Raw genomic sequence first — 11,941 nt, 5'->3', positions numbered from 1 at the left:
GGAGGAAGAGGAGGGGGAAGAGGATGAGGAGGAGGAGTAGAATGTTCAACGACATTTTCCTGTGTAGTCTGGAGAGAGCATTCTTATGTGCAGACAGAATGAGGTATAATATGTTTTCAACTAAGGAATAAATAATGTAAATAGTAGTAGTCATCTTAAATGAACAACTCTTTTAAGTAACGAATGAATGAAAACTTTATTAATTTGCCTGGATTTTTAGCCCAAATCAATAGTATCATAATTAATGGTAAAAAGTTGGTTCCAGTAGAGAAAGAAATCTACCAAGGATGCCGTTTTATTTTTTCTCCCATTGTACTCAGCCGTCCTTGAGCATTATACCACAAAAGAAGCAAAAAAAAGGAGGAGGAGGAGGAGAACATTCAACCACATTTTCCTGTGTAGTTTGGAGAGATCATGCTTAGTGCAGACAGAATTGAGGCATAATTTGTTATCTAAATGAGGAGGAGGAAGAGGAGAAGGAGGAGGAGAATGTGCAAGGACATTTTCCTGTATAGTCTGGAGAGATCATGCTTATGTGCAGACAGAATGAGGCATAATTTGTTATCAACTAATAAATAAGAAGGAGGAGGGGAAGTTGGAGGAGGACGAGGTGGAGAATGTGCATGGACATTTTCCTGTGTACTCTTGAGAGATCATGTTTATATGCAGACCGAATGAGGATAATATATTATCAACTAAAGAAGAAGGAGGAGGACGAGGAGGATGAGGAGGAGGTGGAGGACGAGCAGAATGTGCAAGACCATTTTCCTGTGTAGTGTGGAGATATCATGCTTATGTGCAGACAGAGTGAGGCATAATACATTATCAATTAAAGAATAAATAATGTAGAAAATAGCAGTCCTCTTGAATAAAAAACTCTTGTGAGTTAGGAATGAAAGAAAGCTTTCTTAATGTGACACGATTTTTACCTGAAATCCAGAGTAGGTATCATTCTTAATGGTAAAAACTTGGTTCCAGTAGAGAAAGAAAAAAGTCAAGGATGCTTGTTTATATTTTCACCCATTTTACACCACCATCTTTGAGGGTTATCCCACAAAAGAAGACGAAAGATGAGGAGGAGGGGGAGGAGGAGGAGGAGGAGAAGAAGGAAGGGAAGTAGAATTTGCATGGACATTTTCCTGTGTAGTCTGGAGAGGTCATGCTTATGTGCAGACAGAATGAGGCATAATTTGTTTTCAACTAATCAAGAAGGAGGAGGAAGAAAAGGAGGAGGAGAAGAAGAATCCAAGGCGATTTTCCTGTGTAGTCTGGAGAGATCATGCTTATGTGCACACAAGGTTAGTCATAATATATTATCAATTAAAGAATAAATGTAGAAATTAGCAGTCATCTTAAATAAAAATTCTTGTAAGTTAGGAATGAAAGAGACCTTTCTTAATTTAACAGCATTTTTACACCAAATTAAGAGTAAGTATCATACTAAATGGTAAAATCTTGGTTCCATTAGAGAAAGACACAAGCCAAGGATGCCTTTTATTTTTTAACACATATTGCCCCACCATCCTTGAGGGTAATCCCACAAGAGAAGAAGAAAGAGAAGGTGGAGGTGGAGGAGGAGGAAGAGGAGGAGGAGGAGGATGAGGACAAAGAGGAGGAAGAGAATGTGCAAGGACATTTTTCTTTGTAGTCTGGAGAGATGATGCTTATGTGGAGACAGAATGAGGCATAATTTATTTGTGAAGACAGAATGAGGCATAATTTATTGTCAACTAAAGAAGAGCAAGGAGGAGGAGGAGGAGGAGCATGTACAAGGACATTTTCCTGTGTAGTCTGGAGAGATGATTCTTATATGCAGACAGAATGAGGCATAATTTATTACCAACCTAAGTAGAAGAAGAAAGAGGAGGAGGAGGAGGAGAAGGAGGAGGAAGAGGAGTAGGAGCATGTACAAGGACATTTTCCTGTGTAGTCTGGAGAGATGATTCTTATATGCAGACAGAATTAGGCATAATTTATTATCAACCTAAGTAGAAGAGGAAAGTGGAGGAGGAGGAGGAGATTGTGCAAGGACATTTTCCTGTGTAGTCTGTAGAGATCATGCTTATGTGCTGACAGAATAAATCATAATTTATTATCAAATAAAGAAGAAGGAGGAGTAGGTGGAGAATGTGCATGGACATTTTCCTGTGTAGCATCGAGAGAGTATGCTTATGTGCACACAGAGTAAGGCATAATTTATTATCAACCAAAGAAGAGGGAGGAGGGAGAGCAGGAGGAGGAGAATGTGCAAGTATATTTTCCTGTGTAGTCTGGTGAGATCATAGTTATTTGCAGACAAAATGAGGCATAATTTATTATCAACTAAAGGAGTAGGAGGAGGTGGAGGAGGAGGAGGAGGAGAATGTTCAAGGACATTTTCCTGGGTGTGTGGAAAGATCATGCTTATGTGCAGACAGAATGAGGTATAATATATTGTCAACTAAGGAATAAATAATGTAAAAATCAGCAATCATCTAAAATAAAAAATTCTTATAAGTTTGGAATGAAAGATAAGTTTCTTAATTGGACAGGGTTTTTAGCCCAAATCAAGAGTAAGTATCAAACTTAATGGCAAAAACTTGGTTCCAGTAAAGAAGGAAACAAGCCAAGGATACCTTTTTATTTTTTCACCCATTTTAATCCACCATTTTTGAGGGTTATCCCACAAAAAAAGAAAAAAGAGGAGAAGGAAGTGGAGGTGGAGGAGGAAGAGGAGGAACATGTGCAAGGATATTTTCCTGTGTAGTTTGGAGAGATCATGCTTATGTGAAGACAGAATAAGGCATAATTTCTTATCAACTAAAAAGAAGAAGGAGGAGGAGGAGGAGGAGGAGGGGTATGTGCAGGGACATTATTGTGTAGTCTAGAGAGATTATACTTATATGCAGACACAAGCATAATTTATTATGAACTAAAGGAGAAGAGGGAGGCAGAAGAGGAGGAGGAGGAGGTAGAGGAGGATGAAAATATGCAAGGACATTTTCTTGTGTAGTATGGAGAGATCATGCTTATGTGCCGAGAGAATGAGGTATAATATGTTTTCAACTAAGGAATAAATAATGTAAATATTAGCAGTTATCTTAAATTAACAACTCTTTAATTAAGGAATGAATGAAAACTTTATTAATTTGCCAGGATTTTTAACCAAATCAATAGTAAGTTTTATAATTAATGGTAAAATGTTGGTTCCTGTGGAGAAAGAAACCTTCCAAGGATGTCTTTTTATTTTTTCTCTCATTTTACTCAACCATTCTTTAGGGTTATCCCACAAAAGAAGCAAAAGAGAGGAGAAGGAAGAGGAGGAGGAGAATGTGCAACGACATTTTCCTGTGTAGTTTGGAGAGATCATGCTTATGTGCAGACAGAATGAGGCATAATTTGTTATCAATGAAAGAAGGAGGAGGAGGACGAGGAGGAGGAGGATGAGGTGGAGGAGAAGGAGAATGAGCAAAGATATTTTCCTGTGTAGTCTGGAGAGATGATGCTTATGTGCAGATAAAATGAGGCATAATTTGTTATCAACTAAAGAAGAAGGATGAAGGGCGGAGGAGGAGGAGGAAGTGGAGAATGTGCATGGACATTTTCCTGTGTAATATTGAGAGATCATGCTTATGTGCAGACAGAAAGACACATAATTTATTAAAGAAAATTTACTAAAGAAAAAGAAGGAGGAGGAAGAGGGGGAGGTCGAGGTGGAGGAGAATTTGCAAGGACATTTTCAGGTGTAGTATGTAGAAATCATGCTTATGTACAGACAGAATGAGGTTTATTATGTTGTCAACTAAGGAAAAAATAATGTAAAAATTAGCAGTCACCTTAAATCAACAACTCTTGTAAGTTAGGAATGAAGGAAAACATTCTTAATTTGACATGATTTTTACCCCAAATCAAGAGTAAATATCATATTTAATGGTAAAATCTTGGTTCCAGTAGAGACAGAAAAAAGGTAAGGATACCATTTATTTTTTCACCCATTTTACCCCACAATCTTTGAGGGTTATTCCACAAAGTGAGAAGAGAGGAGGAGGAGGAGGAGGAGGAGGAGCTATGACATTTTTATGTGTAGTCTGGAGAGATCATGCTTATGTGCAAACAGAATGAGGCATAATTTTTCATCAACTAAAGAAGAAGGAGGTGGAGGAGGAGGAGGAGAAGAATGTCAAAGGACATTTTCCTGTGTAGTGTGGAGAGATCATGCTTATGTGCACATAGGGTTAGTCATAATATATTATCAATTAAAGAATAAATGTAGATATTAGCAGTCATCTTGAATGAAAACTCTTGTAAGTTAGGAATTAAAGAAGGCTTTCTTAATTTGACAGTATTTTTATACCAAATCAAGAGTAAGTATCATTCGTAATGGTAAAAACTTGGTTCCATTAGAGAAAGAAACAAGCCAAGGATGCCTTTTATTTTTAACCCATATTGCCCCACCATCATTGCGGTTATTCCCACAAAAGAAGAAGAAAGAGGAGGAGGAGTTGGAGGAGGAGGAGGAGGAGAATGTGAAGGACATTTCCTGTGTAGTGTGGAGAGATCATGTTTATGTGCAGACAGAATGTGGTATGATATGTTGTCAACTCAGCAATAAATAATGTACAAATTAGCAATCATGTTAATTCAACAACTCTTGTAAGATAGGAATGAAAGAAAACTTTCTTAATTTGAACAGAATTTTTACCCCAAATCAAGAGAAAATATAATACTTAATGGTAAAAACTTGGTTCCAGTAGAGAAAAAAAAACAAGCCAAGGATGCCTTTTTATTTTTTCTCCCATTTTACTCCACTATCCTTGAAGGTTATCCCACAAAAGAAGCAAAGAGAGGAGTTGGAGGAGGAGGAGGAGTAGAATGTGCAACGACATTTTCCTGTGTAGTCTGGAGAGATCATGCTTATGTGCAGACAGAATGGGGGCATACTTAGTTATCAGCTAGAGGAGGAGGAGGAGGAGAATGTGCAAGGACATTTTCCTGTAAAGTCTGGAGAGATCATGCTTATGTGCAGACAGAATGAGGCATAATTTGTTATCAACTAAAGTAGGAGGAGGAGGGGAAGGAGGAGGTGGAGAATGTGCATGGACATTTTTCTATGTAGTTTTGAGAGATCATGCTTATATGCAGACAGAATGAGGCACTATATATTATCATCTAAAGGAGATGGAGAATGTAGAGGAGGAGGAGGAGTAGGTGAAGGAGGAGGAGAATGTGCAAGGACATTTTCCTGTGTCGTCTGCAGAGATCATGCTTATGTGCAGACAGAATGAGGCATATATTATTATCAACTAAAGAAGAAGAAGGAGGGGGAAGAGGAGGAGGAGTAAAATGTGCAAGGACATTTTCCTATGTAGCCTGGAGAGATCCTGCTTATGTGCACACACAATGAGGTATAATTTATTAGTAACTAAAGAAGAAGGCTGAGGAGGACCATGAGGCCGAGGAGGAGGAGCAGGTTGTGGAGGAGGAGTATGTGGAAGGTCATTTTCCTGTGTAGTATGGAGATATCATGCCTATGTGCAGACAGAATGAGGTATAATATGTTGTCAACTAAGGAATAAATAATGTAAAAAGTAGCAATCATCTTATATCAACATCTCTTGTAAGTTAGGAATGAAAGAAAACTTTCTAAATTTGACACAATTTTTACCTCACATCAAGAGTAAATATCATACTTAATGGTAAAAACTTGGTTCCAGTAGAGAATGAAACAAGTCAAGGATGCCTGTTTCTTTTTTAACCTCTTTTACCCCACCATCCTTGAGGGTTATCCTACAAAAGAATAAGAAAGAGGAGGAGGTGGAGGAGGTGGAGGAGGAGGTGGAGAAAGTCATGGCCAGTTTCCTGTGTAGTGTGGAGATATCATGCTTATGTGCAGGCAGGATGAGGCATAATTTATTAACAAATAAAGAAGAAGGAGGAGGCGGAGGAAGAGGTGGAGGAGAAGGAGAATGTGCAAGGACATTGTCCTGTGTAGTATGAAGAGATCGTGCTTATGTGCAGACAGAATGAAGTATAATATGTTGTCAACTAAGGAATAAATAATGTGAAAATTAGCAGTCATCTTAAATCAGTGACACTTTTAAGTTAGGAATTAAAGAAAACTTTCTTAATTTAAAACAATTTTAACCTCAAATCAGGAGTATGTATCATACTTAATGGTAAAAACTTGGTTCCAGTAGAGAAAGAAACAAGTCAAGGATGCCTGTTTATTTTTTCACCCATTTTATCCCAACATCCCTGAGGCTTATCCCACAACAGAAGAAGGAGGAGGAGGAGGAGGAGGAGGAGCAGGAGAATGTGGAAGGACATTTTCCTGTGTAGTCTGGAGAGATCGTGCAGACAGAATGAGGCATAATTTATTAACAACTAAAGAAGAGGGAGGAGGGAGGAGGAGGAGAAGAACCTCCAAGGCTATTTTCCTGCGTATTCTGGAGAGATCATGCTTATGTGCACTCAGGGTTAGTCATAATATATTATCAATTAAAGAATAAGAGTAGAAATTAGCAGTAATCTTGAGTCAAAAACTCTTGTAAGTTAGGAATAAAGAAACCTTTCATAATTTGACAGTATTTTAACAGCAAATCAAGAGTAAGTATCATACGTAACGGTAAAAATTTGTTTCCATTAGAGAAAGAAACAAGCCAAGGATGCCTTTTATTTTTAACCCATATTGCCCCACTATCCTTGAGGGTAATCCCACAAAAGAAGAGGAAAGAGGAGGAGGAGTTGGAGGAGGAGGAGGAGGAGGAGGAGGAGGAGGAGGAGGAGAATATGCAAGGACATTTTCCTGTGTAGTGTGGAGAGATCATGCTTATGTGCAGACAGAATGAGGTATAATATGTTGTCAACTAAGGAATAAATAATGTACAATTTAGCAGTCATCTTAAATCAACAACTCTTGTAATTTATGAATGAAAGAAAACTTTCTTAATTTGACCAGAATTTTTACCCCAAATCAAGAGTAAGTATCATACTTAATGGTGAAAACCTGGTTCCAGTAGAGAAAGAACCAAGCCAAGCATGCCTTTGTATTTTTTCACCCAATTTACTCCACCATCCTTGAGGGTTATCCCACAAAAGAAGCAAAAAGAGGAGGAGGAGGAGACGGAGGGGGAGGAGAAGGAGGAGAAGTAGAATGTTCAACGACACTTTTCCGTGTAGTCTGGAGAGATCATTCTTATGTACTGACAGAATGAGGTATAATATGTTTTCAACTGAGGAATAAATAATGTAAATATTAGCAGTCATCTAAAATGAACAACTCTTTAAGTATCAAATGAATGAAAACTTTATTAATTTGCCAGGATTTTTACCCCAAATCAAGAGTAAGTATCATAATTAATGGTAAAAAGTTGATTCCAGTAGAGAAAGAAACTTACCAAGGTTGCCTTTTTATTTTTTCTCCCATTTTACTCAACCATCCTTGAGGGTTATCCCAAAAAAGAAGGAGGAAGAGGAAGAGGAGGAGGGGGAGGAGAATGTTCACTCACATTTTCCTGTGTATTTGGAGAGATCATTCTTATGTGCAGACAGAACAAGGCATAATTTATTATCAAGTAAAGAATAAGGAGGAGGAGGGGAAGTTGGAGGAGGACGAGGTGGAGAATGTGCATGGATATTTTCCTGTGTACTCTTGAGAGATCATGCTTATATGCAGACCGAATGAGGTATTATATATTATCAACTGTAGAAGAAGGAGGAGGAAGAGGAGGAGGAGGAAGAGGTGGAGGAGGAGGAGAATGTGCAAGGACATTTTTCTGTGTAGTATGGAGATATCATGCTTATATGCAGACAGAGTGAGGCATAATACATTATCAATTAAAAAATTAAATAGTGTAGAAAATAGCATTTCTCTTGAATTAAAAACTCTTGTGAGTGAGGAATGAAAGAAATTTGCTTAATTTAACAGTATTTTTACTCCAAATCAAGAGTGTCATACTTTATGGGAAAAACTTTGGTTTCCTTAGAGAAAGAAACAAGCCATGGATGACTTTTTATTTTTTTACCCTTATTGTCCCACCATCCTTGAGGATAATCCCACAAAAGTTGAAGAATGAGGAGGTGGAGTTGGTGGAGGATGAAGAGGAGGAGGAGAATGCGCAAGGACATTTTCCTGTGTGTTCTGGAGAGATCATCCTTATGAGCAGACTAAATGAGGAATGATTTGTTACCAACTAAAGAAGAAGGAGGAGGAGGAGGAGGTGAAGAATGTGCATGGACATTTTCCTGTGTAGTATGGAGATATAATGCTAATGTGCAGACAGAAAGAGGCAAAATTTATTAACAACTAAAGAAGAAGGAGGAGGCGGAGGAGGTAGAGGAGAATATGTAAAGCCATTTTCATGTGTAGTCTGGAGAGATCATGCTTATGTGCAGATAGAATAAACCATAATTTTTTATCAACTAAAGGAGGAGGAGGAGGAGGAGGAGGAGGAGAATGTGCAAGGACATTTTCCTGTGTAGTATGGAGAAATCATGCTTATGTGCAGACAGAATGATGTTTAATATGTTGTCAACTAAGGAAGAAATAATGCAAATATTAAGAGTCATCTTAAATCAAAAACTCTTGTAAGTTAGGAATGAAAGAAAACTGTCTTAATGTGACACAATTTTTACCTCAAATCAAGAGTATCATTCTTAATGGTGAAAACTTGGTTCCAGTAGAGAAAGAAAAAAGTCAAGGATGCCTGTTTATATTTTTACCAACTTTACACCACCATCCTTGAGGGTTATCCCACAAAAGAAGACAAAAGAGGAGGAGGAGGCGGCGGAGGAGGAGGAGGAGAGGAAGTAGAATGTGCATGGACATTTTCCTGTGTAGTCTGGAGAGATCATGCTTATGTGCACACAAGGTTAGTCATAATATATTATCAATTAAAGAATAAATGTAGAAATTAGCAGTCATGTAGAATCAAAAACTCTTGTAAGGAATGAAAGAAACCTTTCTTAATTTGACAGCATTTTTACACCAAATCAAGAGTAAGTATCATACTAAGTGGTAAAAACTTGGTTCCGTTAGAGAAAGAAACAAGCCAAGGATGCCTTTTATTTTTTTAACCCATATTGCCCCACCATCTTTGAGGGTAATCCCATAAAGAAGAAGAAAAAGAAGGAGGAGGTGGAGGAGGAGGAGGAGGAGGAGGAGAAAGAGGAGGAGGAGGAGGAGAATGTGTTCAAGGACATTTTCCTGTATAGTCTGTAGATGATTCTGATGTGCAGACAGAATGAGGCATAATTTATTATCAACTAAAGAAGAGGGCTGAAGAGGTGGAGGAGGAGGTGGAGGAGAAGGAGAATGTGCAAGGATATTTTCCTGTGTAGTCTGGAGAGATCATGCTTATGTGCAGATAGAATGAGGCATAATTTATTTTCAAACAAAGTAGGAGGAGGAGGAGGAGGAGGAGAATGTGTTCAAGGACATTTTCCTGTGTAGTCTGTAGATGATTCTGATGTGCAGACAGAATGAGGCATAATTTATTATCAACTAAAGAAGAGGGCTGAAGAGGTGGAGGAGGAGGTGGAGGAGAAGGAGAATGTGCAAGGATATTTTCCTGTGTAGTCTGGAGAGATCATGCTTATGTGCAGATAGAATGAGGCATAATTTATTTTCAAACAAAGTAGGAGGAGGAGGAGGATGAGGAGGAGGTAGAGGATGTGCATGTACATACATTTTCCGTGTAGCATTGAGAAACCATGCTATGTGCCGACAGAATGAGGCATAATTTATTATCAACCAAAGAAGAGGGAGGAGGTGGAGGAGGAGAAAGAGAATGTGCAAGTACATTTTCCTGTGTAGTCTAGAAAGATCATGCTTATATGCAGACAGAATGAGGCATAATTTATTATCAGCTAAAGAAGAAGGAGGAGGAGGAGGTGGAGGATGAGGAGAATGTGCATGGACATTTTCCTGTGTGTATGGAAAGGTCATGCTTATGTACAGACAGAATGAGGTATAATATGTTGTCAACTAGGGAATAAATAATGTAAAAATTAGCAGTCATCTAAAATCAAAAACTCTTGTAAGTTTGGAATGAAAGATAACTTTCTTAAATGACAACATTTTTAGCCCAAATCAATTGTAAGTATCATACTTAATGGTAAAAATTTGGTTCCAGTAAAGAAGGAAACAAGCCAAGGATGCCTTTTTATTTTTTCACCCATTTTACTCCACCATTCTTGAGGGTTATCTCACAGAAGAAGAAGAAAGATGAGGAACAGGTGGAGGAGGAGTATGTGCAAGGACATTTTCCTGTGCAGTCTGGAGAGATCATGCTTATGTGCTGACAGAATGAGGTATAATTTATTATCAACTAAAGAAGAAGAAGGAGGAGGAGGTGAAAGAGGAGGAGAATATGCAAGGGCATTATTGAGTAGTCTGGAGAGATTATGCTTATGTGCAGACACAATTAGGCATAATTTATTATCAACTAAAGAAGAGGAGGGAGGAGGAAGAGGAGGAGGAGGAGGTGAAGGAGGATGAAAATGTGCAAGGACATTTTCCTGTGTAGTATGGAGAGATTTTGCTTATGTGCCAACAGAATGAGGTATAATATGTTTTCAACTAAGGAATAAACAATGTAAATATTAGCCGTCATGTTAAATCAACAACTCTTTTAAGTTAGGAATGAAAGAAAACTTTTTTAATTTCACAGTATTTTTATACCAAATCAAGAGTAAGTATCATACTTAACGGTACAAACTTGATTCTTGTAGAGAAGGAAACAAATCAAGGATGCTTTTTAAATTTTTCTCACATTTTACCCCACCATCATTGAAGGTTATCCCACAAAAGTAACTAAAAGAGGAGGACGAGGAGGAGAATGTGCAATGACATTTTCCTGTGTAGTCTGGAGAGATCATGCTTATGTGCAGATAGAATGAGGTATAATTTGTTATCAACTAAAGAAGAAGGAGGAGGACGACGAGGAGGAGGATTAGGTGGAGGAGGAGGAGAATGTGCAAGGACATTTTGCTGTGTTGTATGGGGAGATCATGCTCATGTGCAGACAGAGTGAGGCATAATGCATTATCAATTAAAAGAGTAAATAATGTAGAAATTAGCAGTGATCCTGAATCAAAATGTCTTGTTAGAAATGAAAGAAACCTTACTTAATTTAACAGTATTTTTACTCCAAATCAAGAGTAAGTATCATACTTAATGGTAAAAACTTGGTTCTATTAGAGGAAGAAACAAACCGTGGATGACTTTTTATTTTTTTACCCTTATTGCCCAAACATCATTGAGGGTAATCCCACAAAAAAAGAAGAGGTGGAAGAGGTGGTGGTGGTGGTGGTGGAGGAGGAGGAGGAGGAGAATTTGCAAGGACATTTTACTGTGTAATCTGGAGAGATCCTGCTTATGTGCTGACAGAATGGAGGAATAATAATGTTATCAACTAAAGAAGGAGGAGGAGGAGGATGAGGAGGTGGAGAATGTGCATGGAAATTTTCCTGTGTATTCCGGAGAGAGCATGCTTATGTGCAGACAGAATGAGGCATAATTTATTATCAACTAAAGAAGGAGGAGAAGGAGGAGGAGGAGAAATGGCAAGGACATTTTTCTGTGTAGTCTGGAGAGATCATACTTATATGCAGGCATAATGTATTATCAACTAAAGAAGAAGGAGGAGGGTGAGGAGTAGGAGGAAGAGGTGGAGGAGGAAGAGAATGTGCAAGGACATTTTCCTGTGTAGTCTGGAGAGATCATGTTTATGTGCAGACAGAGTGAGGCATAATACAATATCAACTGAAGAATAAATAATGTAGAAATTTGTAGTCATCTTGAATGAAAAACTCTTGTGAGTTAGGAATGAAAGAAACTTTACTTAATTTAACAGTATTTTTACTCCAAATCAAGAGTAAGTATACTTAATGTTAAAAACTTGGTTCCCTTAGAGAAAGAAACAAATCATGAATGCCTTTTTGTTTTTTTACCCTTATTGCC

At 38.0% G+C, this 11,941-nt stretch overlaps 1 protein-coding gene across 2 annotated transcripts in view; it reads left to right on the top strand.

Moving 5' to 3' along the window:
* LOC103277410 (molybdopterin synthase sulfur carrier subunit-like) overlaps positions 1 to 11,941 on the top strand; it is a 43,900-nt gene that overhangs the window by 9,674 nt on the left and 22,285 nt on the right. Inside the window, exon 4 of one of the 2 annotated variants that reach the window (XM_021707426.1) lies at positions 10,210 to 10,215. The exons of the other annotated variant lie outside the window; for it this stretch is intronic. The gene's annotated coding sequence lies outside the window, so the exon portion shown is untranslated. The remainder of the gene's footprint in view (positions 1 to 10,209; positions 10,216 to 11,941) is intronic. 2 annotated transcript variants of the gene reach the window in all.

This window comes from Carlito syrichta, unplaced genomic scaffold (genome assembly GCF_000164805.1).
Source record: "Carlito syrichta isolate Samal-C Ts95f unplaced genomic scaffold, Tarsius_syrichta-2.0.1 Scaffold317675, whole genome shotgun sequence".
Lineage (NCBI taxonomy): Eukaryota > Metazoa > Chordata > Mammalia > Primates > Tarsiidae > Carlito > Carlito syrichta.
The sequence above is the reverse complement of the archived record's forward strand: the minus strand, read 5'-3'. Positions and strand labels throughout refer to the sequence as shown.